This window comes from Pleurodeles waltl, chromosome 12, assembly GCF_031143425.1.
Source record: "Pleurodeles waltl isolate 20211129_DDA chromosome 12, aPleWal1.hap1.20221129, whole genome shotgun sequence".
NCBI classification, from domain to species: Eukaryota; Metazoa; Chordata; class Amphibia; order Caudata; family Salamandridae; genus Pleurodeles; species Pleurodeles waltl.
Window position 1 is genome coordinate 118,148,634 of NC_090451.1, and position 21,917 is coordinate 118,170,550.

General features: G+C 44.2%; 2 non-coding genes across 2 annotated transcripts; both read left to right on the forward strand.

Annotated features, from left to right (window-relative positions):
- Positions 1–7,427: 7,427 nt before the first annotated feature.
- TRNAI-AAU (transfer RNA isoleucine (anticodon AAU)) lies at positions 7,428–7,501 on the forward strand. The gene has a single exon. It is a non-coding gene; the product is annotated as a tRNA-Ile (tRNA).
- Positions 7,502–11,092: 3,591 nt separating this feature from the next.
- TRNAI-AAU (transfer RNA isoleucine (anticodon AAU)) lies at positions 11,093–11,166 on the forward strand. The gene has a single exon. It is a non-coding gene; the product is annotated as a tRNA-Ile (tRNA).
- The last annotated feature ends 10,751 nt before the right edge of the window (positions 11,167–21,917 follow it).

The following is a 21,917-nucleotide window of genomic DNA, read 5'->3' on the forward strand; positions in this document are numbered from 1 at the left end:
AACAGTGATTTAGAGAAAACTCACAAAGGCAAATTGAGCAAAAGACAGGACCTGGGGAGTTAGACTACTTCAAGGCAAATTTACGCCGCAGATGAGCATGACAACTGACCCTTGTCCAGTGGTGCTGAAACAATTTTCAGTGTGGGGGTGCTGCCATCAAAGGGCTTCTGAAAATCCAGGAATCATACAAAGGACCAGTCCTGCAGAATGAGCCACGCACATTCAGAAAGAGTGGTGATGCGTTGGTTACTTATTGGTAATCTTCATTAGCCTTAGTCCATTGCGTCCTTGTGACAGTCATTACAAAGTAAAGTGATGTCACCCTCCAAGAGGAAGAAAGGACAGGAGGATTCTTAAATGCTAGCGCAATGCACCCAACCTGGGTGCCAAGCCCTTGCCAAAGGACTGATGGGAAGGTGGGCAGGATGTAATGTTTGTGACAAGGACAAGATGGACTTAGGGTAATGCAGAGTTCAAAACATTGGTACTCAAATGCAAAACAGAAAATTTATTAAGCGATAATGCTTTACAAATGTATGCATTGAGGCCCAAGTAACCACCCTAGGAATTTCCTAGATTGTTACTCACTGGAATTCAACCCAGGAGGTGGCCATTCCTCTCGTAGACCATCCCTTACCTGGAAGATTTTCTATAAAGCCTTGCAAAGCCAGAAAAATTGACAACTTAATCCACCTACTCAGAGTCATAACAGTCACCTTCTTGTCTTTTCCAGGCTGTCCAAAAGTCACAAACAAGGAGTCGGTTTTCCGGAACTGCAGAGGCCTGGTGACATAAATGAAAAGAGCTCTTTAAACATCAAGTGTATTCAACAAATGTTCTTCCGGAGAGGAAGGAGAGGGAATGAAAGAAGGAAGAATTATTTCCTAAGATCTATCAAAAATAGACTTAACCTTTGCAGCAAAGGTAGGGCTAGGCCTTAAAGTTACCCCATCTTCCAAAGTATCAAATGAAGAGAGGACAGCATTTTAAGGCTCCCAGCTCCCCAATTGATCTCAGCAAGGTGATAGCAAATAGGAAAATAACTTTATAGGAGACAATCATTAATTGTACAGTATCCAGATCCTCAAAGAGATAAAATTGCAAAGCCTATAAAAGAGTAGGAAGATTCTGAGTTGGAGAAAATTGATTTTTCATTGTTCTTACCATTGACAAAAGATCATAACAGTCTAGACATCAAAGAGTGTAACATCGATGAAAGTTCAGAAAAGTCCCTAAAAGCCTTTATCGCAAACCAATGAGCTTTCAGAGTGGAAAGAGATTCAAGTGAAACCCATTCAGAAGAAAATGCAAAATAGCAGACAAACTACAGGTAGGTGCCAAAAGATCATGAGCAGAACATCACGTCTGAAAGGACTTCCAGTTCTTTGAGTAAGACTTCGAAGTAGAAGGCCTGCTGGAGTGCTGAATTAACTCCACTAAGGAAGAGGAAAGACCCTTTGCTAGCAGTCCAGACTTCTCAACCTCCAAAGCGATAGAGTGAGTTGGAGCAAGAAGGTCAGGGACGACGTTCTGAGAAGAGACACACTTGAGCAGTACCCAAGGAGGTAGAAGAGCCAGGGATTCAGAAGAGGAAACAATGACATCTCTGGCCAATCAGGGCCAACAAGAATCATGTTCCCTCCCCCTGCTGAGACTTGAAGAGAACCATCTGGATCAATAAAAAGGGGGGGAATGTATAAAGGAGACTTCTCAGCCACTTTATCACCAATACGTCCACTACCTAGGGTCCTTGTTCCGGCAACCTGGATCAGAATCGACAAAGATGAGCATTGTCCTTGTTTGAAAAGAGATCCAGAAAGGGTTTCACAAACTCTCGGCATATCTCTCAAAACAACGACCTGGATAAGTCAACTCCAGCAAATTTGGAAACCTCCAGCTGTCTGCCATCACATTGTCGGTGCCCTTGATGTGTACTGCCGACGTATGCAACAGGTTGATCTCTGCCCAATAGCCCAATTGTTCTGCTATTGCATTGAGGGATTTTGAATGCATGCTTCACTGCTGGTTAATGTAAAAGACCGCTACCTTATTCTCTGTCTTTACTAGCACATTTTTCTGAGACAGATGATGATGGGAAAATTCAAAGTCCTGAAGCTTACCATCAACGTCATCTACTTCCATGACCTCCGACTCTCTAGGAAAGACCACTTGAATCGACAGGATCAGTCCAACACAGTAGCTCTCCTGCCAGGTTTGCTGGCATCTGTTGCGAGGAATTCAGGAGGATCCAGGTGTATTAGTGTCCACTTAGACCAGTGGTCTTCAAACTCTTTAATGCCACATCCACCCAAAGGGAAAAAAAAACATTGGTGCCTCCCCTCTGAATTTTCCAGAATTCTTCTATCAAATTGACACTGTTTACATATGTCTAGACCTATTTAAACATTGCAGTTAAGTTCTGTTACTGTTTTAAAAATGCACTCAAATACATGACCCCAAATATACTATTCTGGTCAGGCAGGCCTTACTAACCAATTGCAGAGTCATGCTCTGCTGAGTAAACTGATCTCACGGCAGTGAGGAATGCACAGGCCGGGTGGTGCCCGGCGCACGAAAGCGCGCCTTCTTGTCTTGTACGTCTCTTTGCGCAAATGCAAACTCAAATTTCCTGCACTGTGGTCGGCAGGATCGACATGGGAAGGTGCAGTAGGGAAGGCTTGAGCAACAAACCTTTGGCTATGTTTTGTTGTTACTTTGTTGACATGAGCTAGAGTAATTTAAAGCAGAAGGAACGGCCAGACCTAAAAACAACTCTCTTACCTCCAACGCCGAATAACCACTATAATTAGAATATCTCAAAAGCCGCTGGCCTTGTAAACTTAATGAGCAAGCAAGCCAATGCATTTTGGGTTTTGTTGTAAAAGAATAGAAATCCTATCCATCCTTTCCTTTTCTTCCGGCAACAACCAATGTTACAAAGATATCACAGCACACAGTGACATTGACTGAAAGAAGAGGCGCTGAGGCTGGCGTCCAGCACTCAACAGCTCTTGTTATTGCAATCCAGACAGGGGACGGAAGGAGAAAAGTATGAAGGAATTGCGGTAGTGAGACCGACTCTTCTGTGTATCTGCATGTCATGGAAAAAGGATAACTCTCTCATTCATGGCCGGTTAGCTCAGTTGGTTAGTGCGTGGTGCTAATAACGTCAAGGTCGTGGGTTCGATCCCCGTACGGACTAAGTTAAGTTTTTTCTCTCAAGTAAACTCTTTTTTTCTCATTTAATCAAACGCTTGTAAATCCATACACTCTGTTGCTCCAGTACACGTTCACTTTCCATTAGTCCTTCTTTTGCCACTTCTGACCAAAGCTCAAGCTGGCAGCGCCAGTAGAACAACAGAAGTGCAAGAGATTGTCTCTCCAAGATGGAGACACTGGCTCAGACTATGGCCCTCATTCTGACCTTGGCGGGCGGCGGAGGCCGCCCGCCAAAGTCCCGCCGTCAGGTTACCGTTCCGCGGTCGAAAGACCGCGGCGGTAATTGTGACTTTCCCGCTGGGCTGGCGGGCGGTCGCCTTCAGACCGCCAGCCAGCCCAGCGGGAAAGAGGCTTCCACGATGAAGCCGGCTCGGAATCGAGCCGGCGGAGTGGAAGCTGTGCGACGGGTGCAGTTGCACCCGTCGCGTATTTCACTGTCTGCGCAGCAGACAGTGAAATACATGTAGGGGCCCTCTTACGGGGGCCCCTGCAATGCCCATGCCAGTGGCATGGGCACTGCAGGGGCCCCCAGGGGCCCCGCGACCCCCCCTACCGCCATCCGGATCTCGGCGGTCCGACCGCCGGGATCTGGATGGCGGTAGTGGGGGTCGGAATCCCCGCGGCGGTGCAGCAAGCTGCGCCGCCGCGGAGGATTCAATGGGGCCGCGGAACACTGGCGAGACCCCGCCAGTGGTGCCGGTCCGACCGCGGCTTTACCGCCGCGGTCGGAATCCCCATTGGAGCACCGCCGGCCTGTCGGCGGTGCTCCCGCGGTCCTCCGCCCTGGCGGTCAAAGACCGCCAGGGTCAGAATGAGGGCCTATGTCACGTGAGAGGTGGAGGGAGACCAAGAGCTGATTATTAGATGCGTGGGGATAAGAGGAACATAACTCAGGTGAACAGATTCTGGATAGTTATGCTATAGCTAGGATCAGCAACGTTACAGGGGAAAGGACAGGAAAATAATTAGGTGACAGAAGTATAGAAGTGGCTACAAGGGGGCGTGTCTCTTAACAGGGCCGAAAGATACACTGAAGGCGAAGGTGAAGTGAAAGAAGAAAGAAAGATCAAAGGAAATCAACAGTGATTTAGAGAAAACTCACAAAGGCAAATTGAGCAAAAGACAGGACCTGGGGAGTTAGACTACTTCAAGGCAAATTTACGCCGCAGATGAGCATGACAACTGACCCTTGTCCAGTGGTGCTGAAACAATTTTCAGTGTGGGGGTGCTGCCATCAAAGGGCTTCTGAAAATCCAGGAATCATACAAAGGACCAGTCCTGCAGAATGAGCCACGCACATTCAGAAAGAGTGGTGATGCGTTGGTTACTTATTGGTAATCTTCATTAGCCTTAGTCCATTGCGTCCTTGTGACAGTCATTACAAAGTAAAGTGATGTCACCCTCCAAGAGGAAGAAAGGACAGGAGGATTCTTAAATGCTAGCGCAATGCACCCAACCTGGGTGCCAAGCCCTTGCCAAAGGACTGATGGGAAGGTGGGCAGGATGTAATGTTTGTGACAAGGACAAGATGGACTTAGGGTAATGCAGAGTTCAAAACATTGGTACTCAAATGCAAAACAGAAAATTTATTAAGCGATAATGCTTCACAAATGTATGCATTGAGGCCCAAGTAACCACCCTAGGAATTTCCTAGATTGTTACTCACTGGAATTCAACCCAGGAGGTGGCCATTCCTCTCGTAGACCATCCATTACCTGGAAGATTTTCTAAAAAGCCTTGCAAAGCCAGAAAAATTGACAACTTAATCCACCTACTCAGAGTCATAAAAGTCACCTTCTTGTCTTTTCCAGGCTGTCCAAAAGTCACAAACAAGGAGTCGGTTTTCCGGAACTGCAGAGGCCTAGTGACATAAATGAAAAAAGCTCTTTAAACATCAAGTGTATTCAACAAATGTTCTTCCGGAGAGGAAGGAGAGGGAATGAAAGAAGGAAGAATTATTTCCTAAGATCTATCAAAAATAGACTTAACCTTTGCAGCAAAGGTAGGGCTAGGCCTTAAAGTTACCCCATCTTCCAAAGTATCAAATGAAGAGAGGACAGCATTTTAAGGCTCCCAGCTCCCCAATTGTTCTCAGCAAGGTGATAGCAAATAGGAAAATAACTTTATAGGAGACAATCTTTAATTGTACAGTATCCAGATCCTCAAAGAGATAAAATTGCAAAGCCTATAAAAGAGTAGGAAGATTTTGAGTTGGAGAAAAGGGATTTTTCATTGTTCTTACCATTGACAAAAGATCATAACAGTCTAGACACCAAAGAGTGTAACATCGATGAAGGTTCAGAAAAGTCCCTAAAAGCCTTTATCGCAAACCAATGAGCTTTCAGAGTGGAAAGAGATTCAAGTGAAACCCATTCAGAAGAAAATGCAAAATAGCAGACAAACTACAGGTAGGTGCCAAAAGATCATGAGCAGAACATCACGTCTGAAAGGACTTCCAGTTCTTTGAGTAAGACTTCGAAGTACAAGGCCTGCTGGAGTGCTGAAGTAACTCCACTAAGGAAGAGGAAAGACCCTTTGCTAGCAGTCCAGACTTCTCAACCTCCAAAGCGATAGAGTGAGTTGGAGCAAGAAGGTCAGGGACGACGTTCTGAGAAGAGACACACTTGAGCAGTACCCAAGGAGGTAGAAGAGCCAGGGGTTCAGAAGAGGAAACCATGACATCTCTGGCCAATCCGGGTCAACAAGAATCAAGTTCCCTCCCCCTGCTGAGACTTGAAGAGAACCATCTGGATCAATAAAAAGGGGGGGGAATGTATAAAGGAGACTTCTCAGCCACTTTATCACCAATACGTTCTCCACGTAGGCTCCTTGTTCCGGAAACCTGGATCAGAATCGACAAAGATGAGCATTGTCCTTGTTTGAAAAGAGATCCAGAAAGGGTTTCACAAACTCTCGGCATATCTCTCAAAACAACGACCTGGATAACGTCAACTCCAGCAAATTTGGAAACCTCCAGATGTCTGCCATCACATTGTCGGTGCCCTTGATGTGTACTGCCGACGTATGCAACAGGTTGATCTCTGCCCAATAGCCCAATTGTTCTGCTATTGCATTGAGGGATTTTGAATGCATGCTTCACTGCTGGTTAATGTAAAAGACCGCTACCTTATTCTCTGTCTTTAGTAGCACATTTTTCTGAGACAGATGATGATGGGAAAACTTCAAAGCCCTGAAGCTTACCATCAACTCCATCTACTTCCATGACCTCCGACTCTCTAGGAAAGACCACTTGAATCGACAGGATCAGACCAACACAGTAGCTCTCCAGCCAGGTTTGCTGGCATCTGTTGCGAGGAATTCTGGAGGATCCCGGTGTATTAGTGTCCACTTAGACCAGTGGTCTTCAAACTCTTTAATGCCACTTCCACCCAAAGGGAAAAAAAACATTGGTGCCTCCCCTCTGAATTTTCTAGAATTCTTCTATCAAATTGACACTGTTTAAATATGTCTAGACCTATTTAAACATTGCAGTTAAGTTCTGTTACTGTTTTAAAAATGCAATCAAATACATGACCCCAAATATACTATTCTGGTCAGGCAGGCCTTACTAACCAATTGCAGCGTCATGCTCTGCTGAGTAAACTGATCTCACGGCAGTGAGGAATGCACAGGCCGGGTGGAGTCCGGCGCACAAAAGCGCTCCTTCTTGTGTTGTACGTCTCTTTGCGCAAATGCAAACTCAAATTTCCTGCACTGTGGTCGGTAGGAGAGACATGGGAAGGTGCAGTAGGGAAGGCTTGAGCAACAAACCGTTGGCTATGTTTTGTTGTTACTTTGTTGACATGAGCTAAAGTAATTTAAAGCAGAAGGAACGGCCAGACCTAAAAACAACTCTCTTACCTCCAACGCCGAATAACCACTATAATTAGAATATCTCAAAAGCAGCTGGCCTTGTAAACTTAATGAGCAAGCAAGCCGATGCATTTTGGGTTTTGTTGTAAAAGAATACAAATTCTATCCATCCTTTCCTTTTCTTCCGGCAACAACCAATGTTACAAAGATGTCACAGCACACAGTGACATTGACTGAAAGAAGAGGCGCTGAGGCTGGCGTGCAGCACTCAACAGCTCTTGTTATTGCAATCCAGACAGGGGACGGAAGGAGAAAAGTATGAAGGAATTGCGATAGTGAGACCAACTCTTCTGTGTATCTGCATGTCATGGAAAAAGGATAACTCTTTCATTCATGGCTGGTTAGCTCAGTTGGTTAGAGCGTGGTGCTAATACTGCCAAGGTTGCGGGTTCGATCCCCGTACGGGCCAAGTTAAGCTTTTTCTCTCAAGTAGACTCTTTTTTTCTCATTTAATCAAACGCTTGTAAATCCATACACTCTGTTAGTCCAGTACACGTTCACTTTCCATTAGTCCTTCTTTTGCCACTTCTGACCAAAGCTCAAGCCGGCAGCGCCAGTAGAACAACAGAAGTGCAAGAGATTGTCTCTCCAAGATGGAGACACTGGCTCAGACTATGTCACGTGAGAGGTGGAGGGAGACCAAGAGCTGATTATTAGATGCGTGGGGATAAGAGGAACATAACTCACCTGAACAGATTCTGGATAGTCATGCTATAGCTAGGATCAGCAACGTTACAGGGGAAAGGATAGGAAAATAAGTAGGTGACAGAAGTATAGAAGTGGCTACAAGGGGGCGTGTCTCTTAACAGGGCCGAAAGATACACTGAAGGCGAAGGTGAAGTGAAAGAAGAAAGAAAGATCAAAGGAAATCAACAGTGATTGAAAGAAAACTCACAAAGCCAAATTGAGCAAAATCCATGACCTGGGGAGTTAGACTACTTCAATGCAAATTTACGCCGCAGATGAGCATGACAACTGACCCTTGTCCAGTGGTGCTGAAACAATTTTCAGTGTGGGGGTGCTGCCATCAAAGGGCTTCTGAAAATCCAGGAATCATACAAAGAACAAGTCCTGCAGAATGAGCCATGCACATTCAGAAAGAGTGGTGATGCGTTGGTTACTTATTGGTAATCTTCATTAGCCTTAGTCCATTGCATCCTTGTGACAGTCATTACAAAGTAAAGTGATGTCACCCTCCAAGAGGAAGAAGGAACAGGAGGATTCTTAAATGCTAGCGCCATGCACCCAACCTGGGTGCCAAGCCCTTGCCAAAGGACTGATGGGAAGGTGGGCAGGATGTAATGTTTGTGACAAGGACAAGATGGACTTAGGGTAATGCAGAGTTCAAAACATTGGTACTCAAATGCAAAACAGAAAATGTATTAAGCGATAATGCTTCACAAATGTATGCATTGAGGCCCAAGTAACCACCCTAGGAATTTCCTAGATTGTTACTCACTGGAATTCAACCCAGGAGGTGGCCATTCCTCTCGTAGACCATCCCTGACCTGGAAGATTTTCTAAAAAGCCTTGCAAAGCCAGAAAAATTTACAACTTAATCCACCTACTCAGAGTCATAAAAGTCACCTTCTTGTCTTTACGAGGCTGTCCAAAAGTCACAAACAAGGAGTCGGTTTTCCTGAACTGCAGAGGCCTGGTGACATAAATGAAAAAAGCTGTTTAAACATCAAGTGTATTCAACAAATGTTCTTCCGGAGAGGAAGGAGAGGGAATGAAAGAAGGAAGAATTATTTCCTAAGATCTATCAAAAATAGACTTTACCTTTGCAGCAAAGGTAGGGCTAGGCCTTAAAGTTACCCCATCTTCCAAAGTATCAAATGAAGAGAGGACAGCATTTTAAGGCTCCCAGCTCCCCAATTGTTCTCAGCAAGGTGATAGCAAATGGGAAAATAACTTTATAGGAGGCAATCTTTAATTGTACAGTATCCAGATCCTCAAAGAGATAAAATTGCAAAGCCTATAAAAGAGTAGGAAGATTCTGAGTTGGAGAAAAGGGATTTTTCATTGTTCTTACCATTGACAAAAGATCATAACAGTCTAGACACCAAAGAGTGTAACATCGATGAAAGTTCAGAAAAGTCCCTAAAAGCCTTTATCGCAAACCAATGAGCTATCAGAGTGGAAAGAGATTCAAGTGAAACCCATTCAGAAGAAAATGCATAATAGCAGACAAACTACAGGTAGGTGCCAAAAGATCATGAGCAGAACATCACGTCTGAAAGGACTTCCAGTTCTTTGAGTAAGACTTCGAAGTAGAAGGCCTGCTGGAGTGCTGAATTAACTCCACTAAGGAAGAGGAAAGACCCTTAGCTAGCAGTCCAGACTTCTCAACCTCCAAAGCGATAGAGTGAGTTGGAGCAAGAAGGTCAGGGACGACGTTCTGAGAAGAGACACACTTGAGAAGTACCCAAGGAGGTAGAAGAGCCAGGGGTTCAGAAGAGGAAACCATGACATCTCTGGCCAATCAGGGTCAACAAGAATCAAGTTCCCTCCCCCTGCTGAGACTTGAAGAGAACCATCTGGATCAATAAAAAGGGGGGGAATGTATGAAGGAGACTTCTCAGCCACTTTATCACCAATACGTGCACCACCTAGGCTCCTTGTTCCGGAAACCTGGATCAGAATCGACAAAGATGAGCATTGTCCTTGTTTGAAAAGAGATCCAGAAAGGGTTTCACAAACTCTCGGCATATCTCTCAAAACAACGACCTGGATAACGTCAACTCCAGCAAATTTGGAAACCTCCAGCTGTCTGCCATCACATTGTCGGTGCCCTTGATGTGTACTGCCGACGTATGCAACAGGTTGATCTCTGCCCAATAGCCCAATTGTTCTGCTATTGCATTGAGTGATTTTGAATGCATGCTTCACTGCTGGTTAATGTAAAAGACCGCTACCTTATTCTCTGTCTTTACTAGCACATTTTTCTGAGACAGATGATGATGGGAAAACTTCAAAGCCCTGAAGCTTACCATCAACTCCATCAACTTCCATGACCTCCGACTCTCTAAGAAAGACAACTTGAATCGACAGGATCAGTCCAACACAGTAGCTCTCCAGCCAGGTTTGCTGGCATCTGTTGCGAGGAATTCAGGAGGATCCAGGTGTATTAGTGTCCACTTAGACCAGTGGTCTTCAAATTCTTTAATGCCACATCCACCCAAAGGGAAAAAAAACATTGGTGCCTCCCCTCTGAATTTTCCAGAATTCTTATATCAAATTTACACTGTTTAAATATGTCTAGACCTATTTAAACATTGCAATTAAGTTCTGTTACTGTTTTAAAAATGCAATCAAATACATGACCCCAAATATACTATTCTGGTCAGGCAGGCCTTACTAACCAATTGCAGCGTCATGCTCTGCTGAGTAAACTGATCTCACGGCAGTGAGGAATGCACAGGCCGGGTGGTGCCCGGCGCACGAAAGCACGCCTTCTTGTGTTGTACGTCTCTTTGCGCAAATGCAAACTCAAATTTCCTGCACTGTGGTCGGCAGGAGAGACATGGGAAGGTGCAGAAGGGAAGGCTTGAGCAACAAACCGTTGGCTATGTTTTGTTGTTACTTTGTTGACATGAGCTAGAGTAATTTAAAGCAGAAGGAACGGCCAGACCTAAAAATAACTCTCTTACCTCCAACGCCGAATAACCACTATAATTAGAATATCTCAAAAGCAGCTGGCCTTGTAAACTTAATGAGCAAGCAAGCCGATGCATTTTGGGTTTTGTTGTAAAAGAATAGAAATCCTATCCATCCTTTCCTTTTCTTCCGGCAACAACCAATGTTACAAAGATATCACAGCACAGAGTGACATTGACTGAAAGAAGAGACGCTGAGGCTGGCGTGCAGCACTCAACAGCTCTTGTTATTGCAATCCAGACAGGGGACGGAAGGAGAAAAGTATGAAGGAATTGCGACAGTGAGACCGACTCTTCTGTGTATCTGCATGTTATGGAAAAAGGATGACTCTGTCAATAATGGCCGGTTAGCTCAGTTGGTTAGAGCGTGGTGCTAATAACGCCACGGTCATGGGTTCGATCCCTGTACGGGCCACGTTAAGTTTTTTCTCTCAAGTAAACTCTTTTTTTCTCATTTAATCAAATGCTAGTAAATCCATACACTCTGTTGCTCCAGTACACGTTCACTTTCCATTAGTCCTTCTTTTGCCACTTCTGACCAAAGCTGAAGCCGGCAGCGCCAGTAGAACAACAGAAGTGCAATAGATTGTCTCTCCAAGATGGAGACACTGGCTCAGACTATGTCACGTGAGAGGTGGATGGAGACCAAGAGCTGATTATTAGATGCGTGGGAATAAGAGGAACATAACTCAGGTGAACAGATTCTGGATAGTGATGCTATAGCTAGGATCAGCAACGTTACAGGGGAAATGATAGGAAAATAATTAGGTGACAGAAGTATAGAAGTGGCTACAAGGGGGCGTGTCTCTTAACAGGGCCGAAAGATACACTGAAGGCGAAGGTGAAGTGAAAGAAGAAAGAAAGATCAAAGGAAATCAACAGTGATTGAGAGAAAACTCACAAAGGCAAATTGAGCAAAAAGACAGGACCTGGGGAGTTAGACTACTTCAATGCAAATTTACGCCGCAGATGAGCATGACAACTGACCCTTGTCCAGTGGTGCTGAAACAATTTTCAGTGTGGGGGTGCTGCCATCAAAGGGCTTCTGAAAATCCAGGAATCATACAAAGAACAAGTCCTGTAGAATGAGCCACGCACATTCAGAAAGAGTGGTGATGCGTTGGTTACTTATTGGTAATCTTCATTAGCCTTAGTCCATTGCGTCCTTGTGACAGTCATTACAAAGTAAAGTGATGTCACCCTCCAAGAGGAAGAAAGAACAGGAGGATTCTTAAATGCTAGCGCCATGCACCCAACCTGAGTGCCAAGCCCTTGCCAAAGGACTGATGGGAAGGTGGGCAGGATGTAATGTTTGTGACAAGGACAAGATGGACTTAGTGTAATGCAGAGTTCAAAATATTGGTACTCAAATGCAAAACAGAAAATTTATTAAGCGATAATGCTTGACAAATGTATGCCCTCAGGCCCAAGTAACCACCCTAGGAATTTCCTAGATTGTTACTCACTGGAATTCAACCCAGGAAGTGGCCATTCCTCTCGTAGACCATCCCTGACCTTGAAGATTTTCTAAAAAGCCTTGCAAAGCCAGAAAAATTGACAACTTAATCCACCTACTCAGAGTCATAAAAGTCACCTTCTTGTCTTTTCCAGGCTGTCCAACAGTCACAAACAAGGAGTCGGTTTTCCTGAACTGCAGAGGCCTGGTGACATAAATGAAAAGAGCTCTTTAAACATCAAGTGTATTCAACAAATGTTCCTCCGGAGAGGAAGGAGAGGGAATGAAAGAAGGAAGAATTATTTCCTAAGATCTATCAAAAATAGACTTAACCTTTGCAGCAAAGGTAGGGCTAGGCCTTAAAGTTACCCCACCTTCCAAAGTATCAAATGAAGAGAGGACAGCATTTTAAGGCTCCCAGATCCCCAATTGTTCTCAGCAAGGTGATAGCAAATAGGAAAATAACTTTATAGGAGACAATCTTTAATTGTACAGTATCCCGATCTTCAAAGAGATAAAATTGCAAAGCCTATAAAAGTGTAGGAAGATTCTGAGTTGGAGAAAAGGGATTTTTCATTGTTCTTACCATTGACAAAAGATCATAACAGTCTAGACACCAAAGAGTGTAACATCGATGAAAGTTCAGAAAAGTCCCTAAAAGCCTTTATCTCAAACCAATGAGCTTTCAGAGTGGAAAGAGATTCAAGTGAAACCCATTCAGAAGAAAATGCAAAATAGCAGACAAACTACAGGTAGGTGCCAAAAGATCATGAGCAGAACATCACGTCTGAAAGGACTTCCAGTTCTTTGAGTAAGACTTCGAAGTAGAAGGCCTGCTGGAGTGCTGAATTAACTCCACTACGGAAGAGGAAAGACCCTTTGCTAGCAGTCCAGACTTCTCAACCTCCAAAGCGATAGAGTGAGTTGGAGCAAGAAGGTCAGGGACGACGTTCTGAGAAGAGACACACTTGAGCAGTACCCAAGGACGTAGAAGAGCCAGGGGTTCAGAAGAGGAAACCACGACATCTCTGGCCAATCAGGGCCAACAAGAATCAAGTTCCCTCCCCCCTGCTGAGACTTGAAGAGAACCATCTGGATCAATAAAAAGGGGGCGAATGTATAAAGGAGACTTCTCAGCCACTTTATCACCAATACGTCCACTACCTAGGCTCCTTGTTCCGGAAACCTGGATCAGAATCGACAAAGATGAGCATTGTCCTTGTGTGAAAAGAGATCCAGAAAGGGTTTCACAAACTCTCGGCATATCTCTCAAAACAACGACCTGGATAACGTCAACTCCAGCAAATTTGGAAACCTCCAGCTGTCTGCCATCACATTGTCAGTGCCCTTGATGTGTACTGCCGACGTATGCAACAGGTTGATCTCTGCTCAATAGCCCAATTGTTCTGCTATTGCATTGAGGGATTTTGAATGCATGCTTCACTGCTGGTTAATGTAAAAGAACGCTACCTTATTCTCTGTCTTTACTAGCACATTTTTCTGAGACAGATGATGATGGGAAAACTTCAAAGCCCTGAAGCTTACCATCAACTCCATCTACTTCCATGACCTCCGACTCTCTAGGAAAGACCACTTGAATCGACAGGATCAGTCCAACACAGTTGCTCTCCAGCCAGGTTTGCTGGCATCTGTTGCGAGGAATTCAGGAGGATCCAGGTGTATTAGTGTCCACTTAGACCAGTGGTCTTCAAACTCTTTAATGCCACATCCACCCAAAGGGAAAAAAAACATTGGTGCCTCCCCTCTGAATTTTCCAGAATTCTTCTATCAAATTGACACTGTTTAAATATGTCTAGACCTATTTAAACATTGCAGTTAAGTTCTGTTACTGTTTTAAAAATGCAATCAAATACATGACCCCAAATATACTATTCTGGTCAGGCAGGCCTTACTAACCAATTGCAGCGTCATGCTCTGCTGAGTAAACTGATCTCACGGCAGTGAGGAATGCACAGGCCGGGTGGTGCCCGGCGCACGAAAGCGCGCCTTCTTGTGTTGTACGTCTCTTTGCGCAAATGCAAACTCAAATTTCCTGCACTGTGGTCGGCAGGAGAGACATGGGAAGGTGCAGTAGGGAAGGCTTGAGCAACAAACCGTTGGCTATGTTTTGTTGTTACTTTGTTGACATGAGCTAGAGTAATTTAAAGCAGAAGGAACGGCCAGACCTAAAAACAACTCTCTTACCTCCAACCCCGAATAACTACTATAATTAGAATATCTCAAAAGCAGCTGGCCTTGTAAACTTAATGAGCAAGCAAGCCGATGCATTTTGGGTTTTGTCGTAAAACAATAGAAATCCTATCCATCCTTTCCTTTTCTTCCGGCAACAACCAATGTTACAAAGATATCACAGCACACAGTGACATTGACTGAAAGAAGAGGCGCTGAGGCTGGCGTGCAGCACTCAACAGCTCTTGTTATTGCAATCCAGACAGGGGACGGAAGGAGAAAAGTATGAAGGAATTGCAATAGTGAGACTGACTCTTCTGTGTATCTGCATGTCATGGAAAAAGGAAAACTCAGTCATTCATGGCCGGTTAGCTCAGTTGGTTAGAGCGTGGTGTTAATAAAGCCAAGGGTGTGGGTTCGATCCCCGTACGGGCCAAGTTAAGTTTTTTCTCTCAAGCAAACTCTTTTTTTCTCATTTAATCAAACGCTTGTAAATCCATACACTCTGTTGCTCCAGTACACGTTCACTTTCCATTAGTCCTTCTTTTGCCACTTCTGACCAAAGCTCAAGCCAGCAGCGCCAGTAGAACAACAGAAGTGCAAGAGATTGTCTCTCCAAGATGGAGACACTGGCTCAGACTATGTCACGTGAGAGGTGGAGGGAGACCAAGAGCTGATTATTAGATGCGTGGGGATAAGAGGAACATAACTCAGGTGAACAGATTCTGGATAGTCATGCTATAGCTAGGATCAGCAACGTTACAGGGGAAAGGATAGGAAAATAATTAGGTGACAGAAGTATAGAAGTGGCTACAAGGGGGCGAGTCTCTCAACAGGGCCGAAAGATACACTGAAGGCGAAGGTGAAGTGAAAGAAGAAAGAAAGATCAAAGGAAATCAACAGTGATTGAGAGAAAACTCACAAAGACAAATTGAGCAAAAGACAGGACCTGGGGAGTTAGACTACTTCAATGCAAATTTACGCCGCAGATGAGCATGACAACTGACCCTTGTCCAGTGGTGCTGAAACAATTTTCAGTGTGGGGGTGCTGCCATCAAAGGGCTTCTGAAAATCCAGGAATCATACAAAGAACAAGTCCTGCAGAATGAGCCACGCACATTCAGAAAGAGTGGTGATGCGTTGGTTACTTATTGGTAATCTTCATTAGCCTTCGTCCATTGCGTCCTTGTGACAGTCATTACAAAGTAAAGTGATGTCACCCTCCAAGAGGAAGAAAGAACAGGAGGATTCTTAAATGCTAGCGCCATGCACCCAACTTGGGTGTCAAGCCCTTGCCAAAGGACTGATGGGAAGGTGGGCAGGATGTAATGTTTGTGACAAGGACAAGATGGACTTAGGGTAATGCAGAGTTCAAAACATTGGTACTCAAATGCAAAACAGAAAATTTATTAAGCGATAATGCTTGACAAATGTATGCCCTCAGGCCCAAGTAACCACCCTAGGAATTTCCTAGATTGTTACTCACTGGAATTCAACCCAGGAGGTGGCCATTCCTCTCGTAGACCATCCCTGACCTGGAAGATTTTCTAAAAAGCCTTGCAAAGCAAGAAAAATTGACAACTTAATCCACTTACTCAGAGTCATAAAAGTCATCTTCTTGTCTTTTCCAGGCTGTCCAAAAGTCACAAACAAGGAGTCGGTTTTCCTGAACTGCAGAGGCCTGGTGACATGAATGAAAAGAGCTCTTTAAACATCAAGTGTATTCAACAAATGTTCCTCCGGAGAGGAAGGAGAGGGAATGAAAGAAGGAAGAATTATTTCCTAAGATCTATCAAAAATAGACTTAACCTTTGCAGCAAAGGTAGGGCTAGGCCTTAAAGTTACCCCATCTTCCAAAGTATCAAATGAAGAGAGGACAGCATTTTAAGGCTCCCAGCTCCCCAATTGTTCTCAGCAAGGTGATAGCAAATAGGAAAATAACTTTATAGGAGACAATCTTTAATTGTACAGTATCCAGATCTTCAAAGAGATAAAATTGCAAAGCCTATAAAAGAGTAGGAAGATTCTGAGTTGGAGAAAAGGGATTTTTCATTGTTCTTACCATTGACAAAAGATCATAACAGTCTAGACACCAAAGAGTGTAACATCGATGAAAGTTCAGAAAAGTCCATAAAAGCCTTTATCTCAAACCAATGAGCTTTCAGAGTGGAAAGAGATTCAAGTGAAACCCATTCAGAAGAAAATGCAAAATAGCAGACAAACTACAGGTAGGTGCCAAAAGATCATGAGCAGAACATCACGTCTGAAAGGACTTCCAGTTCTTTGAGTAAGACTTCGAAGTAGAAGGCCTGCTGGAGTGCTGAATTAACTCCACTACGGAAGAGGAAAGACCCTTTGCTAGCAGTCCAGACTTCTCAACCTCTAAAGCGATAGAGTGAGTTGGAGCAAGAAGGTCAGGGTCGACGTTCTGAGAAGAGACACACTTGAGCAGTACCCAAGGAGGTAGAAGAGCCAGGGGTTCAATCAATCAATCCAATCGACAAAGATGAGCATTGTCCTTGTTTGAAAAGAGATCCAGAAAGGGTTTCAAAAACTCTCGGCATATCTCTCAAAACAACGACCTGGATAACGTCAACTCCAGCAAATTTGGAAACCTCCAGCTGTCTGCCATCACATTGTCGGTTCCCTTGATGTGTACTGCCGACGTATGCAACAGGTTGATCTCTGCCCAATAGCCCAATTGTTCTGCTATTGCATTGAGGGATTTTGAATGCATGCTTCACTGCTGGTTAATGTAAAAGACCGCTACCTTATTCTCTGTCTTTACTAGCACCTTTTTCTGAGACAGATGATGATGGGAAAACTTCAAAGCCCTGAAGCTTACCATCAACTCCATCTACTTCCATGATCTCCGACTCTCTAGGAAAGACCACTTGAATCGACAGGATCAGTCCAACACAGTAGCTCTCCAGCTAGGTTTGCTGGCATCTGTTGCGAGGAATTCAAGAGGATCAAGGTGTATTAGTGTCCACTTAGACCAGTGGTCTTCAAACTCTTTAATGCCACATCCACCCAAAGGGAAAAAAAAACATTGGTGCCTCCCCTCTGAATTTTCCAGAATTCTTCTATCAAATTGACACTGTTTAAATATGTCTAGACCTATTTAAACATTGCAGTTAAGTTCTGTTACTGTTTTAAAAATGCAATCAAATACATGACCCCAAATATACTATTCTGGTCAGGCAGGCCTTACTAACCAATTGCAGCGTCATGCTCTGCTGAGTAAACTGATCTCACAGCAGTGAGGAATGCACAGGCCGGGTGGTGCCCGGCACACGAAAGCGCGCCTTCTTGTGTTGTACGCCTCTTTGCGCAAATGCAAACTCAAATTTCCTGCACTGTGGTCGGCAGGAGAGACATGGGAAGGTGCAGTAGGGAAGGCTTGAGCAACAAACCGTTGGCTATGTTTTGTTGTTACTTTGTTGACATGAGCTAGAGTAATTTAAAGCAGAAGGAACGGCCAGACCTAAAAACAACTCTCTTACCTCCAACGCCGAATAACTACTATAATTAGAATATCTCAAAAGCAGCTGGCCTTGTAAACTTAATGAGCAAGCAAGCCGATGCATTTTGGGTTTTGTTGTAAAAGAATAGAAATCCTATCCATCCTTTCCTTTTCTTCCGGCAACAACCAATGTTACAAAGATATCACAGCACACAGTGACATTGACAGAAAGAAGAGGCGCTGAGGCTGGCGTGCAGCACTCAACAGCTCTTGTTATTGCAATCCAGACAGGGGACGGAAGGAGAAAAGTATGAAGGAATTGTGAAAGTGAGACCGACTCTTCTGTGTATCTGCATGTCATGGAAAAAGGATAACTCTGTCATTCATGGCTGGTTAGCTCAGATGGTTAGAGCATGGTGCTAATAAAGCCAAGGTCGCGGGTTCGATCCCCGTACGGGCCAAGTTAAGTTTTTTTCTCTCAAGTAAACTCTTTTTTTCTCATTTAATCAAACGCATGTAAATCCATACACTCTGTTGCTCCAGTACACGTTCACTTTCCATTGGTCCTTCTTTTGCCACTTCTGACCAAAGCTCAAGCCGGCAGTGCCAGTAGAACAACAGAAGTGCAAGAGATTGTCTCTCCAAGATGGAGACCCTGGCTCAGACTATGTCACGTGAGAGGTGGAGGGAGACCAAGAGCTGATTATTAGATGCGTGGGGATAAGAGGAACATAACTCAGGTGAACAGATTCTGGATAGTGATGCTATAGCTAGGATCAGCAACGTTACAGGGGAAAGGATAGGAAAATAATTAGGTGACAGAAGTATAGAAGTGGCTACAAGGGGGCGTGTCTCTCAACAGGGCCGAAAGATACATTGAAGGCGAAGGTGAAGTGAAAGAAGAAAGAAAGATCAAAGGAAATCAACAGTGATTGAGAGAAAACTCACAAAGGCAAATTGAGCAAAAGACAGGACCTGGGAGGTTAGACTACTTCAATGCAAATTTACGCCGCAGATGAGCATGACAACTGACCCTTGTCCAGTGGTGCTGAAACAATTTTCAGTGTGGGGGTGCTGCCATCAAAGGGCTTCTGAAAATCCAGGAATCATACAAAGAACCAGTCCTGCAGAATGAGCCACGCACATTCAGAAAGAGTGGTGATGCGTTGGTTACTTATTGGTAATCTTCATTAGCCTTAGTCCATTGCGTCCTTGTGACAGTCATTACAAAGTAAAGTGATGTCACCCTCCAAGAGGAAGAAAGAACAGGAGGATTCTTAAATGCTAGCGCCATGCACCCAACCTGGGTGCCAAGCCCTTGCCAAAGGACTGATGGGAAGGTGGGCAGGATGTAATGTTTGTGACAAGGACAAGATGGACTTAGGGTAATGCAGAGTTCAAAACATTGATACTCAAATGCAAAACAGAAAATGTATTAAGCAATAATGCTTGACAAATGTATGCCCTGAGGCCCAAGTAACCACCCTAGGAATTTCCTAGATTGTTACTCACTGGAATTCAACCCAGGAGGTGGCCATTCCTCTCGTAGACCATCCCTGACCTGGAAGATTTTCGAAAAAGCCTTGCAAAGCCAGAAAAATTGACAACTTAATCCACCTACTCAGAGTCATAAAAGTCACCTTCTTGTCTTTTCCAGGCTGTCCAAAAGTCGCAAACAAGGAGTCGGTTTTCCTGAACTGCAGAGGCCTGGTGACATAAATGAAAAGAGCTCTTTAAACATCAAGTGTATTCAACAAATGTTCTTCCGGAGAGGAAGGAGAGGGAATGAAAGAAGGAAGAATTATTTCCTAAGATCTATCAAAAATAGACTTAACCTTTGCAGCAAAGGTAGGGCTAGGCCTTAAAGTTACCCCATCTTCTAAAGTATCAAATGAAGAGAGGACAGCATTTTAAGGCTCCCAGCTCCCCAATTGTTCTCAGCAAGGTGATAGCAAATAGGAAAATAACTTTATAGGAGACAATCTTTAATTGTACAGTATCCAGATCCTCAAAGAGATAAAATTGGAAAGCCTATAAAAGAGTAGGAAGATTCTGAGTTGGAGAAAAGGGATTTTTCATTGTTCTTACCATTGACAAAACATCATAACAGTCTAGACACCAAAGAGTGTAACATCGATGAAAGTTCAGAAAAGTCCCTAAAAGCCTTTATCGCAAACCAATGAGCTTTCAGAGTGGAAAGAGATTCAAGTGAAACCCATTCAGAAGAAAATGCAAAATAGCAGACAAACTACAGGTAGGTGCCAAAAGATCATGAGCAGAACATCACGGCAGAAAGGACTTCCAGTTCTTTGAGTAAGACTTCGAAGTAGAAGGCCTGCTGGAGTGCTGAATTAACTCCACTAAGGAAGAGGAATGACCCTTTGCTAGCAGTCCAGACTTCTCAACCTCCAAAGCGATAGAGTGAGTTGGAGCAAGAAGGTCAGGGCCGACGTTCTGAGAAGAGACACACTTGAGCAGTACCCAAGGAGGTAGAAGAGCCAGGGGTTCAGAAGACGAAACCATGACATCTCTAGCCAATCAGGGCCAACAAGAATCAAGTTCCCTCCCCCTGCTGAGACTTGAAGAGAACCATCTGGATCAATAAAAAGGGGGGGAATGTATAAAGGAGACTTCTCAGCCACTTTATCACCAATACGTCCACTACCTAGGCTCCTTGTTCCGGAAACCTGGATCAGAATCGACAAAGATGAGCATTGTCCTTGTTTGAAAAGAGATCCAGAAAGGGTTTCACAAACTCTCGGCATATCTCTCAAAACAACGACCTGGATAACGTCAACTCCAGCAAATTTGGAAACCTCCAGCTGTCTGCCGTCACATTGTCGTTGCCCTTGATGTGTACTGCCGACGTATGCAACAGGTTGATCTCTGCCCAATAGCCCAATTGTTCTGCTATTGCATTGAGGGATTTTGAATGCATGCTTCCCTGCTGGTTAATGTAAAAGACTGCTACCTTATTCTCTGTCTTTACTAGCACATTTTTCTGAGACAGATGATGATGGGAAAACTTCAAAGCCCTGAAGCTTACCATCAACTCCATCTACTTCCATGACCTCCGACTCTCTAGGAAAGACCACTTGAATCGACAGGATCAGTCCAACACAGTAGCTCTCCAGCCAGGTTTGCTGGCATCTGTTGCGAGGAATTCAGGAGGATCCAGGTGTATTAGTGTCCACTTAGACCAGTGGTTTTCAAACTCTTTAATGCCACATCCACCCAAAGGGAAAAAAAAACATTGGTGCCTCCCCTCTGAATTTTCCAGAATTCTTCTATCAAATTGACACTGTTTAAATATGTCTAGACCTATTTAAACATTCCAGTTAAGTTCTGTTACTGTTTTAAAAATGCAATCAAATACATGACCCCAAATATACTATTCTGGTCAGGCAGGCCTTACAAACCAATTGCAGTGTCATGCTCTGCTGAGTAAACTGATCTCACGGCAGTGAGGAATGCACAGGCCGGGTGGGGCCCGGTGCACGAAAGCGCTCCTTCTTGTGTTGTACGTCTCTTTGCGCAAATGCAAACTCAAATTTCCTGCACTGTGGTCGGCAGGAGAGACATGGGAAGGTGCAGTAGGGAAGGCTTGAGCAACAAACCGTTGGCTATGTTTTGTTGTTACTTTGTTGACATGAGCTAGAGTAATTTAAAGCAGAAGGAACGGCCAGACCTAAAAACAACTCTCTTACCTCCAACGCCGAATAACCACTATAATTAGAATATCTCAAAAGCAGCTGGCCTTGTAAACTTAATGAGCAAGCAAGCCGATGCATTTTGGGTTTTGTTGTAAAAGAATAGAAATCCTATCCATCCTTTCCTTTTCTTCCGGCAACAACCAATGTTACAAAGATATCACAGCACACAGTGACATTGACTGAAAGAAGAGGCGCTGAGGCTGGCGTGCAGCACTCAACAGCTCTTGTTATCGCAATCCAGACAGGGGACGGAAGGAGAAAAGTATGAAGGAATTGCGATAGTGAGACCGACTCTTCTGTGTATCTGCATGCCATGGAAAAAGGATAACTCTGTTGTTCAT